We start from the raw sequence: 18,028 nt of genomic DNA on the forward strand, positions 1-18,028 counted from the left end.
ATCACACAAAAGTGGGAGAGCCATGTCTCAAGTATTGATATTCTCATTCTAAGTCTTGTACTCTACCATTAGACATGGTAGTCTCTAGTGAGTGTGATACTATTGTGTGAGTTAAATGAGATACATAAAAGCACATAGCATAATATGACACAGTATAGTGGATAAAAACAGAGATATTGGACTCAGATTGCCTCAACTTAAACCCCTGCCACCCTAATTTCTAGCTGTTTCATCATTTGTGAAATGGTGTATCCTACAGGATATTTGGAGGAATAAATGAGTTGGTATGCTGTGAAGTATTTTGTTGTAAAAGCTTTATCAGTGTTAATGATGCTAAAAATCTATTATTGTCTGGCACATGAAAAGCACTCAATAAATGTTAACTGCATTAGTTTTCTAATATCAGAACTGTTAATTCAGATAATGAACTAATGTATTTATCACATTGTAGAAGACATTCTAAAAATGCAGGGATTGGGAAAGAGTAGGAATTTGAATAAGCAATCTCCTGAGTTCCTTTGTAAAACTGCAACATAGGGAATCAATCATATGGAAGTTCTCTCCCAAACCAAATATGTTCTTTTTCCGTAAACTTCCATTCCATATGTATTGAATCTGTGTCTAATGTGCAATTAATTGAGTAGCTAAATATCCAAACTACCATAGGCCTCAGTAAATAAAGATACTCACAACTGTAATTACATATTCACAATTTCCTGTTGTGGCAATTTCAATATCCACCAATTCACAGGAGTTTTTGTTATGTCTTGTTAGTTGATGTGTGTATAATGTGACCTCACTGCAAAGAGTCTCCTAAAATATTCAGTTTTTTTATTTAATATTACTTTTAAGTTTGCAGATTATGCATTCCCCACATTTGCTTGGATGTTCAGAGAATAAAATTCACAGGAAAAGAACTAAGTTTATATATTTCACTAGTACAATCTAAACCAAGGTGAATTAGATGCATTTTTTTTTTCTCTCTAGGCACTGGAGCAAAAGCAGACAGTAATTTAGTCACAGTACGTCTCTGGAGGAAATTACAATTTGTAAATATGTCATGATCTGAGAAAAGGTGGATCCACTATACATATTTTACAACTATAATACTGTCTTCTGTGTGTACAAATTTATAAACCAGATACACTCTGTTCTCTGCTGGATTCATGGTCTTATCTATGGTACATATTTATTATTTTCAATATGAACTCAAGAATGATTACACTAGACCAAAGGAGTATAGCTATATATTATGGAATAACTCTAATAACCCATTACCATGTTGGTGCCTTGAATGGTAAGTAAGAAATTTTTCAAATTGTTTTATTATTTTGTCAAAAAAAGGGAATTAATATTTAAGCTAATGTAGAAGAAAAAAGATGCCTATAAATTATTGACAGTGAAAGATTCCTGTATAAATTTTACAAATCTGTATGATGTATTGAGCAAAATGTTTTCCATTTCCAAATTGTTTTCAATTATTTGTTTATTTTGTTTTTAATGGTTAATGCCTTTTTTCTTTTTGTTATTGTTTTTTCTCACCATTATTCTTCCCAATTTTCTACTGCTTGTAACTTTGTTGATTTCTTACATACATATATATATTTTTTAACAAATGTACTGAGATATAATTTATACACAATACACTACATACATTTAAATATTAAGTTTTGATAAATGTGACAGATATACTTCTTTTAAAGATTTATTTATTTTGAGAAAGAGAGGGAGAATAAGCAAGAGGGGCAAAGAGAGAAGGAGAAACTATGCCAAACAGGCTCCACATGCTGAGCATGCAATCCCAAGATCAGGACCTAAGCAGAAACAAAGAATGGGATGCTTAACTAACTATGTCATTCAGGTGCCCTGACAGATATACTTTTTTAATTACCACTAATTTCAAGATATAGAAATTTCTCTCCCAAATTTTTTGTTCCCCTTTGCTATCCATTTCTCATGCCACCTGGCCTCAGACAACTACTGATCTAACTTGTAAATCTAGATCAATTAGCATTTTCTAAAATTTTATGTAAAGTTTATGCTATATAAACTCTTTTTACCTGATGTCTTTCACTTATGTGATTTTAAGATCCATTCATATTGTTGTATATATTAGCAGTTGGTTCCATTTTATATCTGAGTAGTACATTGTTATAAAGATTTACCATGTCTTTATATATGTACCAGCTGATAAGCATTTGGATTGTTCCCAGTTTGGGATATTATAAATAAAGCTGCTATAAATATTGGTGTATAAATCTTTAAATAGATATAATTAAATAAATAAATAGATAGTAAATAAATAAATAATTTTTCTCCCTTTCGGATAAATGCTTTGTAGTAGAATGGATGAGTTCTATGGTAGGTTTATGTTTAATTTCACTAGAAACTGCCAACCTGTTTTTCAAAATAGTTGTACCATTTACAACCTAATCCACAGTATATGAAAGTTTCATGTTTCTACATCCTTACCATCTCTGGGTATTATCAATCTCTTTAATTTTCACCATCTAATGGGTATGTATCTAATTGTGGTTTATATTGAATTTCCATGATGATTAAGGATTTGAGAATATTGGCCATTCATAAATCTTCTTGAAGTATCTTCTCAAAACCTTTGCTCATCTTTGAGTTTATTTTCTTATGATTGAGTTGTAAGCACTCTTCATACATTGTAGACAAAAGTTCTTTGTCTAATATAAGTATTATGAACAGGAATCCCTGGGTGGCTCAGTGGTTTAGTGCCTGCCTTTGGCCCAGGGCATAATACTGGAGTCCCAGGATCGAGTCCCACATCAGGCTCCCTGCATGGAGCCTGCTTCTCCCTCTGCCTCTCCCTCTCCCTCTCTCTCTCTCTCTCTCTCTCTGTGTGTGTGTGTGTGTGTCTCATAAATAAATAAATAAAATCTTTAAAAAATAAAAAAAAAATTTTTAAATGAGTTGTGAACATCTTTCTCCAGTCTGTGGCTTGCCTTTTTACTTCTTTAATGATATCTTTCAAAGAAAAATTGTTTTAATTTGGATAAAGCCCAGTTTATTATTTTTTTCTCTTATAGATTGTGTTTTATTCCTTGAGCAGAAGGAAAAGGATATCAGATGAAAATTTGGATCTACACATAGGAATGAAGAGCACCAGAAATGATAAATATGTATATTTTCCAACTACAATGGTACATAACTAAAAATCAATAATAATACAAAGCTGGAAAATGTACAATGTAAATATTAATATTTGACATGTAAATATTAAACAACGCACTACTGCACAAGCAATAGACCAAATAAGAAATCAAATGGCAAATCAAATTAAGTTTCAAAACAAAAGAAAAGGAAAATGCAATATTCTAAAACCCAACATCTGCAGCAGAAGCAGATGTTAGAGTGAAACTTATGCTATAAAAGTTTGTATTAAGGAAAAAAGTTCAAATAAGCAACATTTTACTACAAGAACGAGGAAAAAGAGGAAACTTAGCTGAAATTTAGTAGGGGAGTAACAAAAAAATCAGAAATAAATAAAATTGAGACCAGAATAAACAATAACATTGAAAATAATGACCAGTTTTTCCAAACACATAAAACAAAATTGGTTGGAAATGCTTTAACCTCATTAAATAAGAAGAAAAAGAGAGAGGACTTAAAAACCAAATGAGAAATGGAAAACAATACAACAGATAACCACAGAAATACATATTGTGATAACAGATTATTATAAACAATTATATGCTAACAAGTCAGATGACTTAAAAAACAAACAAACAAACAGATAATTCCTAAAAATGCACAAATCCCATTCATTACTTTGACTATATCATACTACTCCTTTTTGGCTTGCCAAGTTTCTGTTGAGAAATCTCTAGGTAGCATTATGGTTTTTCCCTTGTAAATTAATGACTTCTTTTGTCTTCCTGTTTTTAAGATTATTTTCTTTATTACACTATTTTGCAAATTTAATTACAATATGTCTTGGTGTTGGCCTGCTTTTGTTGATTTTGATGGGAGTGTTCTGTGCCTCCTGGATCTGGATGTCCATTTCCTTCCCCATTAGGATAGTTTTCAGCTATTATTTCTTACAATACATTTTCTGCCCCCTTTTCTCTCTCTTCCTTTTCTGGGACTCCTATAATGTGAATGTTATTATATTTGATGGAGTCACTAAGGTATGTAAGTCTATTCTCATGATGCATAATTCTTTTTCTCTTTTATTCAGCTACATTATTTTCCATTATTTTGTCTCCTAGGTGACTAATTCATTCCTCTTCTTTTTCCAGCCTGCTGTTCATTGCATCAAGCCTGTTTCTAATTTCATCTATTGCATTCTTCATCTCTGATTCTTTTTTTAGCTCTTTTATCTCTGTTATAAAGGGTCTTACTGTTGTCTTATATTCTTTTCTCAAGCCCAGTGAGAATCCTGATGATTGTTGCATTACATCCTCTATCAGGCATGTTACTTATATTTGTTTCACTTAGATTTCTGGACATGGCCTTATCTTTTTCTCTTTTGGGGATAAATTCCTCCATCTTGGCATTTTGTCTGAGTTTTTGCCTTTTTCTGTGTTAGAAAAGCCAGTTATGGCTCCTGCTTCTGAAAGCAATGGCCTGAGAAAGAAGAGGTCACTTAGTGCCCAGGGCCTGGCACTTTAGGTAAGCGTGCTGTGTGTACTCTGCTATTGTGTTGTGGCTGTTCTGTCCTTCAAGCCAGTCATCTGCAGAGGTTCTCCTTGCCTGCTGTGTGCAGTGTTTGCTCCTTGGCCTGAATGTGGTGAGTTTTAAGGAGTTGTGCTCTGGTCTGTTTATGAAATGAGACCTGACACAGTCTTCTTAAGTTTGTAACATTTTTTATGTGCTTTAACTAGGGGATTCTTCTGTGTATACTTGAAGAAAAAATATATTCTATTTTTCTTAGATGGAATGTTTTATGTATATCTTTTAGGACCATGTATCCTGAAGTATGCTTCATATAAAAAATGTTCTTGTTGAAAATTAACTGAGGGTACTCATTTAAAATACAGCATATCAGAGGGGAGGTGGATGGGGGCATGTTTGAAATAAGTGAAGGGGATTAAAAGTACACTTATCATGATGAGCACTAAGTAATGATACATAGAACTACTGAATCACTATGAAACTAATATAACACTGTGTATTAATTACACTGAAATTGGAATTAAAAATGATAAACATGTTGGTAAATATAAAAGTTTTCCTTGTCTTACTCTTTTTAAAGAGAACTATCAAGTCATATTAGTAATTGGTGGGAGTCCTCGGTACCTTGCCACATGGATTTCTCTGTGCGATTGCTTGAGTGTCCTCACGACATAGCAGCTGGTTTCCCTCAGAGACAGTGAGCTGAGAGTGAGAAGAGGAAGCTGTAATGCCCTTTACGACTTCCTCCAAAAGTCATATATACCTTTACTTTTAGCACATTCTAGTGATTAGATGTAAGTCACAAAATCCACACTTTAGGTGAAGAGAATCTTCTGAAGGAGGAATGTCAAAGAATTTATGGACAAGTTTAAAGACCACAGATATGTGGGTGGTTAAACAGCTGAAAGTAATGAATATCATTTTAGTCATGCAGAATTCAAGGTATTTTTTTTGTAAAAGAAACAAAAACATATTTTGCTTTTAAGAAATTATCCTTTACTCATTAGCTATATATGTTGGGATTATCAGCCAACAGCAAGCCCTTCATTCCCTCCCCAACCCAAAGTGAAAATATGTGACCCAGAGGTCACTGGACAATATTGTCATAAAACCTCTTAATTTTTCGTATCCATCATCTGTGTTTTCTGGTGAATTATTGCTCCATCTCAAGACATAAAAAGATCAGTTTGAGAGTAGGTGCATAAATAATGCTAAGTAATCATGGACTTTTGTGCATCTATTTAGACACATGTCTAATGGAGTGGATTAAAACAAGTGGAGTGGTAAAGAACTTAGATTCTAAGGTGAGACTCCTTTGGGTTGGCAACCTGGACCTGCCACAATAGGGTTGTGTGACCTTGTATGACCTTGTGTAAGTCACTTAAACGTTTCTGTGTTATAGTTTCCTCATGTCTAAAATTGATATTAAAATATAGTAACTATCTCACAGGATTGCTATGGATATCAAAAGAATTAAGATATATCATAAGGTATGTTGTACATTCATATTTATATTTATAATTATATTATTTACATGTAGCTACTGGGATGATCTGAATCTGTGGATGTAGGCATTCATGTTCCTACACATGTAAAAAGAGACTCCTTGTAAAATGAAACCCAAACAAAGATAGAATAAAAATTAAAATGTGGTACCAATATCATTGAGCCCCTGAATCCAGCTGTGCCTGAATCCAAACATGGACATTGCTGGTTAGAAGGCCAATAACTTCCCTTCATTTTTGTCTAATATAATTTGCATTTGAAAGAGTCTTGAGAAATCAAGAATGTAAAGCCAGTAGCACTGTGCTTAGCATATAGTAAGTTGCCAGGAATATTGACCACACCATCCCTAGGTATTGTAGTACATGTAGTTTAAATGGGAAAAAAACTGAATATGGTAATAAGCTTTGAATGATGGTCCTCTTAGTGGTCCTCTTAGTGTTCAGGTAAATAAACTTTAAAGGGAATAAACTGATATTAAATTCTCATTTATTGGATCATTGCCTGAGAAGATTGTATCTCTGCCCTGAAACAGGAAGGGTAGTTCCAAATGAAGTGAGGTTTGGGTCAGTTGCCCAGAAAAAAGAAATTATCAAAGGAAAATAATAACTTTTAAAACATATACTAAGAGGGGTAGGCACCATAGTAAGTGGATACTAATATAGGGAAATTACAAAAATTTTTACCTTAAAATTTTGCCTAGAAATAGCATGGAGTTTTTGTCTCACCATTTCAAAACTTTCTGATAAATTATGTTGAATCAACTCCCTATCTACCAACTTTCTAAAAATCATATCTTAGCTTTATATCAAAATATTCCTAAAGTTATTTTGCTACACAAAAGAAATGTAATTGAATATCTAACAGCTTAAATTTACTTTTCAAATTATTATTCAATGAAGCAAATTATAACTTTCTATAAAATATATTATTATTTTGTGTGTAAATAGGTATATTCCATATGAGAGGATATAAAGATATATACACTCACATAGATATGTTCTAAGCAAGTAATTTTCTGTCATATATTTCTTGCCAAAACATGTTTTAAAAGTGATATGACAGCTTTTTGATAATTCATTATATGAAGAAAAGGCTAGGAAAGCAATTATATAAGTACCTTCAATTGAAGACTAAGTATTATTCACTTTCTTGTGCTCAATAGGATATATAAAGGTTCTTTTTAATTCAGATCATGGATATTTTTAACAACAAGAAAAACAGTGCCATATTTTCTAGAATTAGAACAGTCCAAAAAAAATCACTTGTCACAATATTAGTATCAAAATGTTCTTAATTTTCTAACAAGAAACTAAGAAGTGGTCACAAACACTAATAACGAGGAAAGTAAAATTTAATTAGACTGGCTTTACAGTGACATAAGAAATGCCTATGAGTCCACTGCATCTTATACAATTAAGCTATATGTGAAATGTGACCAAAATTAACCATAAATTTTGAAATATAAATTGTTGAACACATCTAAAAATAAGGAATGTTTCAAAATATTGATTGGCAAAAATATCTTGAAATTTGACAGATAATCAATTCAATTTTTTATTATTCGCTCAAATGTGTATGGCTTATGCCACAATTTCATTGATGTTACCTGTTTAAAAGCACATAATCACATAATATATTGATAGCAAGTTATTGTGAAATGTTTGTAGACACAGCCTGGTGCTGGAGTGTCACATTCTTCAGAACTTCATGGCAAATTCAAAACAAATATTTTAAGTTAACAATTTCTGGGAATTAGAATTACTTGCCAATTTTCACCACATATGCTAATTACTCTTTACACATTCATGCCATGGGACCTGTTCTGGAATTCCAAGCCACATAAGTTTAGCAGGCTCATTTTGGGCCACTGTTGTAAATTTGGAATTTAGAATACTTAATAAGCAAGAGGGATTTAAAGGAGAGAAAAAAAGAAATGACCCCTTTTTTTCTGAGGTTGAAGAAAGCATATCATGCAGAAGAGAACCGGATGCAACCACAGTGAGAATTGACTTATATTTATGCCACATGCTACTATTTTCGATTTCACTGCTGTTTTTTCTCAGTGCAAATAGTTCACACTCTTGGCCTCATGTTGAGCAACACACCTGGTAGCAGGAAGAAGACCTTGAAGCAGATGATCTGCTACACTGCTCATAGCACTTGCTCTGTGGGGAAGCTGTGCTCATTTTGAATTCTGCTGTGGATGAGAAGACAAACCAATAACCTGTGGTAAGTTGAAACACACACAAAATTAACCTTGATAGGCCAATAATGGAGAAACCAATCAAAAGACAACACATTAGCCAGTACACTAACTCTGATTGATTCACCGTGCTTTTCTCTAACAAGGCATTTATGGTTCTTGTTAAGGTAACTGACTTGCATGCTTTCTTCTAGATTCATACGCTTATAGAGCTAGTCTCTTTTTAAAGATATTTTACATTTTCTTTTGCAAATGTCACTTTTATAGTCTTCTATGAACTCTTATGGAATCCCTATGTTTCTACCTACTTCTTCATAATTATTTAACTTTTGAACTATTGTAATCATTAATAATCACCATCATATTAGTGGATAATAGCCCCTGATACTGCTGTTTTTGTTATTAATATTATCATTATTTTCTCAATTAATGGCCAGTATCAAAGAACCATCTCAGTGTATCCTAAAATAACTATCCTATTCTTTAATAGGATGACAGATGGAGAATCAGAATATGAATTATAGTTTTTAATAATAAAGGAATGGCAGTGATAGTATTTTCTGTTTTGAATGATATATTAATTGCATATTTAAATGACTAATACATTCTGTATTAAGGCTAAAATTTATTTGACAAACATACATTGCAATTATCATGTATGGGCATAATTATAAATGCTTTAAAAATTAATTCACTTCATCCCATAACAATCTTTTAAGATACATTGTTATTATCATAATTTTAGAGTTCAGGAGACAGTGTGCCAAGGTAACACTGATTAAAATGATAAAATAGGGATTTGAACCCATAACGTCTGGTTGCAGAGTCTCTTAAACACTGTGCTATGTTGTCAAAAAAATAATAAAAGAGAGCAGAGGAAGGGGATTTTGTAAGAGGATGGTTATGGTAATATTTTTTTGATTCTCATAAACATGGAGCAATAGATAGTAAGACATATAAAACAGCTAAGTATATCCAAAAATTCATAAGCAATATTTACAGCAAAGCAAGGTGACAAGGTATCCCTGTAAACTTCAAAATACAGTTGCTTGAGGATAACCACCAATGACCACAAGACCCATATTATATCAGCTTCTGTGCAAGGAAGCAGAGAAAAGCAACATGATGTCAGACAGAAGTAAGAAAAGGAGAAGCCCAAAATATGTAACACCGCCAGACAGTGGTAGTGCCATTTTAAAAAGGTAGCTGAAACTAATTATGTTCTCACCAAAACCAATATGAGATGGGTTGAGGGGGTCATAGTAAAAATCATCTAAAAAGGCAAAAGCAGTTTGGCCCCTGGGAAATCTCAAAAGTGACAGTTAGGTCTCCTAAGCTAAGGAGAAACTGCCTGGAGGTGAAATCAAAATTGAGCAAGACAATTATAATAGAGATGAAAGAAAGAAAACTTTCAGAGAAAAGTAAAGAAGGAAACAGAACCAGGAAATCTTAGAAAACAAGCTTCTATAGTTTTGGTGTTAGATAAAAATAGGGAAGAAGGGATTGAGAGAAGTTTAGGAACTCTTCCAAACCTCCTGCTAAAAGTTCAGAAAAAAATAATTTCACATCACATTAGGAAATAAGTATTGAGGTAAAATTCCATACAAAATTCTTATATGAAAGCATGCCAAAAGATTTGTGCAGATGAACTATTATATTCTAGTTTAAGATGAGCTAATGTACATTAAAAATTACCTAAACCATGAAAAACACATCAAAATAAACATGAAAGAAAATCTCAAATATATTGATAGAATTCAAGAAAAAAAATAGAAGAAACCATCTTTTCAGAAATAAAGAATGAATTAGAGAAACATAAGCAAAAATAAACATAGCAGTTTACACTTAGAAGGAGACATAGAAGATAAAGAAGTGAAAATTTTAAAAATTCAGAAGTAAATGAAAGGTTAAGAAGAGAGAGAAAGTGACAAATATTGAAGATAAGCAAAGAAAATCCAAGAAGGAAGGCCCAACAAACATTAATAGCAGCACAAAGAATGGAGGAAGAGGAGGAGGGAAAAACACTAAAAATACCAATTTGGGAAAATTCCTTACATAAAGAAGCATTAAAATTATATATTGAAACATTACCACATACATGGGAGTATGGTCCCAAAGTAAACAATGCCAAGAAAAACTTGGCTTCGCCAATAGTAAGCCTGTGGATATCTGTAGATCTGGGTAAGACTAAATAATTGTTAAAATGGAGGGAGGGGGCACCTGGGTGGCTCAGTTGGTTAAGTGTCAGAGTCTTGATTTCAGCTCAGGTCATTATCTCTCAGGGTTGTGAGATCAAACCCAGGTTGGGCTCTGTGTTCAGCAGGAAGTCTGCTGGAAATTCTCTCTTTCCCTGTCATTTTGTCCTTCCCCCTGCCAAATAAATTAAAAACCTCTTTAAAAATTTTCTGAAATGGAGGGAGTATTGTTTGAACGCTATTATATATTCAGATTTCTTAAAATCATGAAATAAATGAGGAGAGTTTTTATGAAAAAAAATTTTTAACTATTCTCATTAATTATATTGGAGGTGGTAGCATTAATATTCAGATTATTGGATATCTAATGTATAAAGCAAATAGGTAATTATGAGTTATTCAAACTATATCATCATTTGGATACTGAATGAATATTTTTTGATTGGAAGAAAGGAGATATAAACATAATATAGAAGAGTTAAGTTAAAAAAAATCCTGTAGAACTACATTTGAATTAGAAATATATATATGAACTCTTGTTATTATGATATTCATTTCTATTGTGCTTTGCTGACTGCATAGTTCTGGAATGCAATCCAGTTACAATGAGCATTCCTAATTCCCAGATTGGAGTTTTTAATTTCCCTTTAGCACTGAACAAAATCGGGGTTTCATGGAGAAATAGCTGATTCCAAGCCTGGAGCAGGAAATGAACAGAATGAAAGTAAAATACCTCCATATCAGACATCAAGGAAGCCTTCAAAGACTATTACAGTCATGTCAAAATGATTCAAGAGCCAATTTGAAGAGGTTCTCATTGGCAATGATAGCATACATTTATTCATAATATATTAAAAACGTCATTGGTTCTGGGCTGAAGCCTTTATTTGTTGGTACAAGACTCCAGTGTTTTTCCTGTCTCAGGTGTGGAAGCCCATACAGAAAAAAGGACCAGAAACTCAAAGTAGTTTGCAGTGCTGAGGCCCCTACATAGACAGCAGCTCTTCTGGAGAGTCCCACAGTCCTGGGATGGACTTCATGAGAATGAAAAATAACTTTTGTTAAACTACTGAAAAAAAAAGTAATTGGTTAATGTTGAAGGATTATAGGGAACCAACTATCTTGCAAATAAAAGGATGAACTCAAGCATTTATCATGGCTTTCCAGTTTGAATATTCCAAGGATAACCAAATAGTGTCTTTTTCTAAAAGCACTTAATTAATAAATAAACAGACTGAGAATATGACTTTATTTTGCAACCTCCAATGAATTAATGGACCTGCACATTAAGGATAACTTCTGATGACATCACAAAAAAGACACATGCAGACACAGGTATACTAACTCCAAAATCTAAATCATCAGATACTCTACAGAGCAAATACCCAGCATTCTTCAACAGACTATGGATGACTTAAAAGATAGCAAAATTACTAAATTATGTTAGCTAGGGATTCTCACATGGACATAACATTATAAAGGAGTGCAAGGATGTGGTAACCAGGATAATGATCAGTTGGGGAAGAAAGGAGGGGATTAGAACTGGTATAGGCATCATGGAGAGGTCTCTGAGTTCTATATATTGACTTAAATTGTAGTTACAAAAGTGTCCATCTTAAAATATCTCATTGAACCATACATTTGCTTCGTGTGTTTTTCTGCATCTGCATTTTATTTTCTAGTAAAAAAGATAAAAGTGATAACTGATTTATCTTTTATGAAACATTTACTTGGATATTAGCATATACTATATCTTCCAAGTATAGCTTTTAAGTCAAAATATCTACTTCTTACTTTAAATCTGTTTGGGACACAAGAATTCATCAATTTTCCAAACATCAGAAAGTCATTGCAGATGTCATGCTTCTCTCCTGTTAAAACCACTTTGGGCAATCTGCTTTAACTTCCCCATATATCCCTTTCTTGCAGTGCCTGCCTGGGTTGGTAGACCACACACTCTTGATTTCAGGGTCATGAATTCAAGCCCCATGTTGGGCATGGAGCCTACTTAAAAAAAAAGGCAACATAACTTTCCCATATATCGCTATCTTGTAAATCCCATCACCAATGCCCTCTTTCAGTCTTAATACTACTCTTTTGTATAGCAGAGATTATCTGGTATATGATCTTCTATTTCATCCTCCATTATGCTACCAAGGTATTATTTCAAAAATTATCAGTTGAGCTATAATGATTCCTGACTAGGATGTCAAATATAATTTAAGAAAATCAGGGCAGCCCCGGTGGCGCAGCGGTTTAGCGCCGCCTGCAGCCCGGGGTGTGATCCTGGAGACCCAGGATCAAGTCCCACATCAGGCTTGTTGCGTGGAGCCTGCTTCTCCCTCTGCCTGTGTCTCTGCCTCTCTCTCTCTCTCTGTGTCTCTATGAATAAAAAAAAAAAAAAAAAAAGAATACACTTAGAAAATCAGATGTAAGAATATAGGTTTTGCTTCTTTACAGAAATTAAATTCAATAATACACTTTAGTAAATGTTCAATTAGCATTATTTTAAAGCAAGTTTGAGTCTATTATTAGATGAAGTTATAGAACTGGATTAATAAAACAAAGTTCTGATGTTTCAAGGAAAACAGAATGATATTTTTCAAATCACAAATACTCGCTACCATTGAAGTTTACATTGGAATTTGTCACCTTAGAAGCTGACTACCTAGGCTGTTGGAAGGAAGATAGGTAGGAAAATGGGCAGAATGGATACAGAGGAGGGGGAGATATCAGCTTCCAGTTATGGAATGGGTAGGTCTCAAGAGTGGGGAGCACAGCATGGGGAATATAGTTAACAATACGATGGCATTGTGGTGACAGATAGTAGCTACACTGTGGTGAGCATAGCATAGTGGATGGAGATGTTGAATTGCTATCTTGTATGCTTGAAACTAATGTTACATTGTGCCAACTATACTCCTATAAAAATAGGAAGGAAGAAAGGGAAAGAGGGAGAAAGAGAGGGAGAAAGGAGGGAAGGAAGGAAGAAATGAAGTTGACCACCTAATTAGGCTAAGTACACTATAATTGTTGGATTATCCAAAAGATGAATCTTTAGGTTTATCCAGTCAGAGTAAGTTCATAGCAGCTTGCAGACTCTTATTTTTAAGATGGTCAGGAGAGTTACAGATGAGACTTTGACAGAGTCATAAACATTGCATTTTCAATCTGGAAAACACTTTAGGAGCCTCATAGTCCTGTTTCATAAACACAGACATTTAAGCAGAGAGATCAAGGATATGCCCAAAGTCCTAGTAATAGAGGTGACAAATAAAAGAAACCAGGTTGCTCAGTTCCCAATCCATTGTTCTTTCCTCTTAGGTATCAATAAAATAGAGGAGCTCAGAGACATTGCTAGAAAAAATAAGCACTTTCAAGAGCAAAAGCAAACTTACCTTTGCCCAGAGAAGCCTTCCCAACCACATAATACATGGGATGTGTGAGGAAAGAGCAGAAGGGACTCCCTGCTTAGTTCAATCCCAGCCCTAGTATTGATGCACTTTAGGGTAGCAAGAGGTTTCTATCAGCCACTGAACTATTCAATAAGTATATTATTAACTCAAATAGTTCATCAACATTAATTTTATTAGATTACAATATGAGTTACATAGTTTTCATAGAATGAGTCAATAAAAAGTTTGAAACATAGTTCCCATAAAAATGTATATTTAAAAAATATCTGCCTGGAGTGCCTGGGTGGTTCAGTCAATTAAATATCTGACTCTTGATTTTGGCTCAGGTCATGATTCCTGGTCATGAGGTTGAGCCCCATGTGGAACTCTGTGCTAAGCACAGAGTCTGCTTAAGATTCTCTCTCTCCTCCTGCTGCCCCTCTCCCCTGCTCATACACACACTCTCTCATAAAAAAAAAAAAAGAAAGAAAGAAAGAAAGAAAGAAAGAAAGAAGAAAAATCCGTTTTAAGAAAGCAGAGGGATTTGAAAAATATTATACAGAATAACTTCTAACTGATCAAGAAGGAAAAATATGAATAAAAATTATAACTATCAACATAGATATTAAGAAAAGGGTATCTAGAGGTGTCTTGGTGGCTCAGTTAAGCAGCAGTTAAGACTGCTGACTTTAGCTCAGATCATGACACGTTGTCGAGTCAGGATTTGCATTTAGCATGGAGCTTGCTTAAGATTCTCTCTTTAGGGACACCTGGGTTGGCTTGGTTAAGCATCTGCCCTTGTCTTAGGTTGTGATCTCAGGATCCTGGGATCAAGCCCTATATCGGGCTTCCTGCTTAGTGGGGAAGCTTCCTCTCTCTCTCTCTGCCCCTCCCCCTGTTCATGCTCTCTCTCTCTTTCTCTCTCAAATAAAAAAAAATAAAAACCTAAAAAAAAATATATATGTATATATATGTTTATATGTGTGTATATATCTATCTATATCTATATCTATATCTATATCTATCTATCTATATATATATATATCAGTCCCCTAACTTTCTGTAACATGGAGAAATTAAATAAAGGTAGTGTTTCATCCAGTTTTTTATCTTTGATGTGAAGATTACATAGAGGAAAATTCTATATTTAAGGTTTTTTTTTTTAAGATTTATTTCTTTATTGGGGAAGCGAGCGGCAAAAGGAGAGAATATTGAAGCAGAATCCCTGCTGAGTGCAGAACACATGTGGGGCTTGACTTCATGACCCATGAGATCATGACCTAAGCTGAAACCAAGAGCCAGATGCTCAACTGACTGAGCCACCCAAGTGCCCTATTTAACCAATAATAAAAACAGTATAAGTTGCAGCAAAACTTAGGTTTTCGATATGAGAGTAACTAGTTTATACTTTCTTTCATTCCATAAAAGCAGCATTTCCTTTACATTTTTTCTCTGAAAATAAGATTTTTCTATTTAAAGTAAATTAAAATTACCTATGTTCCAACTTTAGAAATCCATCAGGGCAAATGCAGTCCAGAATTTGGTCATAAGGAATTACATTTTAAGTGTTAGGTATATGTACCAAATCAAGATGTAGAAACAAAAGGCATAATTTCAAATGGGAAATCTGAATTTCCAATAAGAAACTGAGATTTCTTCACTAGAAAATGTTTCTCTTATATTCTGTGGCTAACATATGCTATAGGCTTACATTAAACAAAAGAAAATGTGTATTAAACATTAAAGAGTGACAGATGTATCAAATAAAAGGAATAGTTTGTAATTTCATACTATTTTTCATTTCTTTTTGAATATTTGAAATAAAAGTGAAAAGAGTAAAAAGGGGGAAGATTGTACAAAATAAGTGTTCTTTTGTTAAGTCTCTTTCTTAGCATATCTTAATTATTCTTTCCATAGAATCTTACTTATATTCTGATTAAAATTTCATTATTGCCAAGTATGTCAGAACAGGTGATAATGATAAATTTCATTATTTCCTAGTGTATGCACATTAAATTAGCTAACCATATTCGAGTATGCTTTTTATTAGATAAATAGGGAATATTGAAAATGAGGGAGAAAGCCCTCTAGACAATTGAAATGTTTCTTTTAAATTCATTAATACTAAAGGTCTTTTCTTCCACTACCTGATATGTCTCAAAAAATTCATTCTTTATTTTGAGTAATCACACCAAAGTGGCAATTCAATGATATAGTATTTGGAAAATTTTAAAGGACATTGTTTTAAAAAATGTTCACTCTCTTTGTTACTAATGTCAGTGTGTCTGGATTGCCAAAAGAGTTTTTTAAAAAGCTGACAATCTAACAATGTAATTATTTTCATTGTCATCTCAATAAAGAATTCATCTAGCTGTCTGACTTTGAGCAATTCATGTGGCTTTAGCTGTAAAATAACTTTTTAAGAAATAAATTGAGGGGCTCATCCATCAAATCTCTAATCACTTCTTTTCTTTTAGAGCGCTTTAGATACTATAAGGGCAGTGATGCTGGGAAGCTAGAAGGCAAGGATTTCTTTATTTCATTTCCCAGTGGATTCTTAGAATGTCAATAATATTTATTTTAAGATAACACTTTGGTTTTTGTTACCTTGGCTTTGTGTTACTTTAAAATCAGCTATTTGATGAATATATAGGATATAATATAATTGGCATATTCATGCCAAAGAATAAAATGTGTTCTGTTCCTAAAGTAAAGGATTCTGATAAATTTATAAAAGAATATTAATTTTATTTGTGAGATATCCTTTATTTTTATTTGCTATGATTTTTATATGAATAGATAGGTAACACTAGGTCCTGGGGTTGGGCATTTAAATAAGTATGATCTTCTTTTTAAACATCTTAGCAAGACATCAGAGCTACAACAGAGACCTTGACAGTTACAACCACCAATGACTTCCCCTGACATTGAACAAGAATAAAACAGATGCTTCAGTGTACCATATAGCATTGTTCTGCTGCTTTAAAATCACAGTCCAATAGCTGTCTAATTACTCATTCATTTTACTGTTTACAAAATAATCCCAATATTTCTATTCTCCTCTATACTAAACATTTTTAATATAGAACAAATCCAACATTAAGATGGAAAATAAATGTATTTTATGTATTTCTCCTAATATAAGCAATTGATTTTACAATAGAAATGTTATGGCAGGCTGAAATTATATTTCAACATAAATATTAACCAGTAATCCTTTGTTAAAATGTATTTTAGGAACTGGGAAGTAAAATGTATGGGAAATGGGAAAGGAACTGAGTTTAATTAACCAGCAAATTAGTCATTTCAAATATATAATTTAATAATTTCCAAATATGCAAAATGTCTAAACACAGGAAGATTAGACCACTATACCCATCTCTACCAAAGAAAAAGACTAAATGAAGTGGGCTCAAAATGTAGCATGAACAATTTAAGTAGGAAACATAACTATTGAGGGGTTTGGGCTGGGAGAAGTATGAAACTCTCTTCATAGGCTTTAGCAGAGGCTTCTCTTTATAAGTTACAGCTGGATCTCTTTATCTCAATGATTTCTTTCTTTTGGCTGTGGCTTCTAGACAATATTGAGAATCTCTTCATCAAGAGATAACACTTACTATGTAGTCATATGTGGAAATAGTCTCTTAAGGACCTGTTTCTTTTTATTGGCAACTTTACCACCTACTATAGACTATTACACAGAGTAACACACAATTACTGTTAGCTAATGAAGAAATCAATGAAGAAATCAATCCAAATAACGTGTTCTATAAAACATCAGGCCAAGGGAAGACAGAGTATCACAGTGGTTAACAACATGGTATCCGGAGTTGCAGTTAGGATTAAAATCCTGACTCCTCCATTTACCAGCTGTATGATCCCAGGCAAGTAATTTTATCTTGCTATGCCACACTTCCCTCATCTCTAAAATGGGATATCAATACTTAGGTAAAAATTAAATATTTACATTAGGATACTGAAAGGAAACAGTAAAGAAACAAATAGAATGAGTTAAATCAGTCACAGTGAACTTGTGAGAAATGTGTATTAAGACAAAAGCATTAAAATATATGGCATAATGATAG

At 33.2% G+C, this 18,028-nt stretch overlaps 1 long non-coding RNA gene across 2 annotated transcripts in view; it reads left to right on the plus strand.

Annotated features, from left to right (window-relative positions):
- Positions 1 to 4,326: 4,326 nt before the first annotated feature.
- The window catches only part of LOC140623444 (uncharacterized), a 32,053-nt gene continuing 18,351 nt past the window's right edge, over positions 4,327 to 18,028 (plus strand). For both annotated transcript variants that reach the window (XR_012023062.1, XR_012023063.1), the window contains exons 1-3: positions 4,327 to 4,439; positions 4,559 to 4,641; positions 8,214 to 8,379. This is a non-coding gene — a long non-coding RNA (uncharacterized lncRNA). The remainder of the gene's footprint in view (positions 4,440 to 4,558; positions 4,642 to 8,213; positions 8,380 to 18,028) is intronic.

This window comes from Canis lupus, chromosome 33 (genome assembly GCF_048164855.1).
Source record: "Canis lupus baileyi chromosome 33, mCanLup2.hap1, whole genome shotgun sequence".
In the NCBI taxonomy this organism is placed as follows: Eukaryota; Metazoa; Chordata; class Mammalia; order Carnivora; family Canidae; genus Canis; species Canis lupus.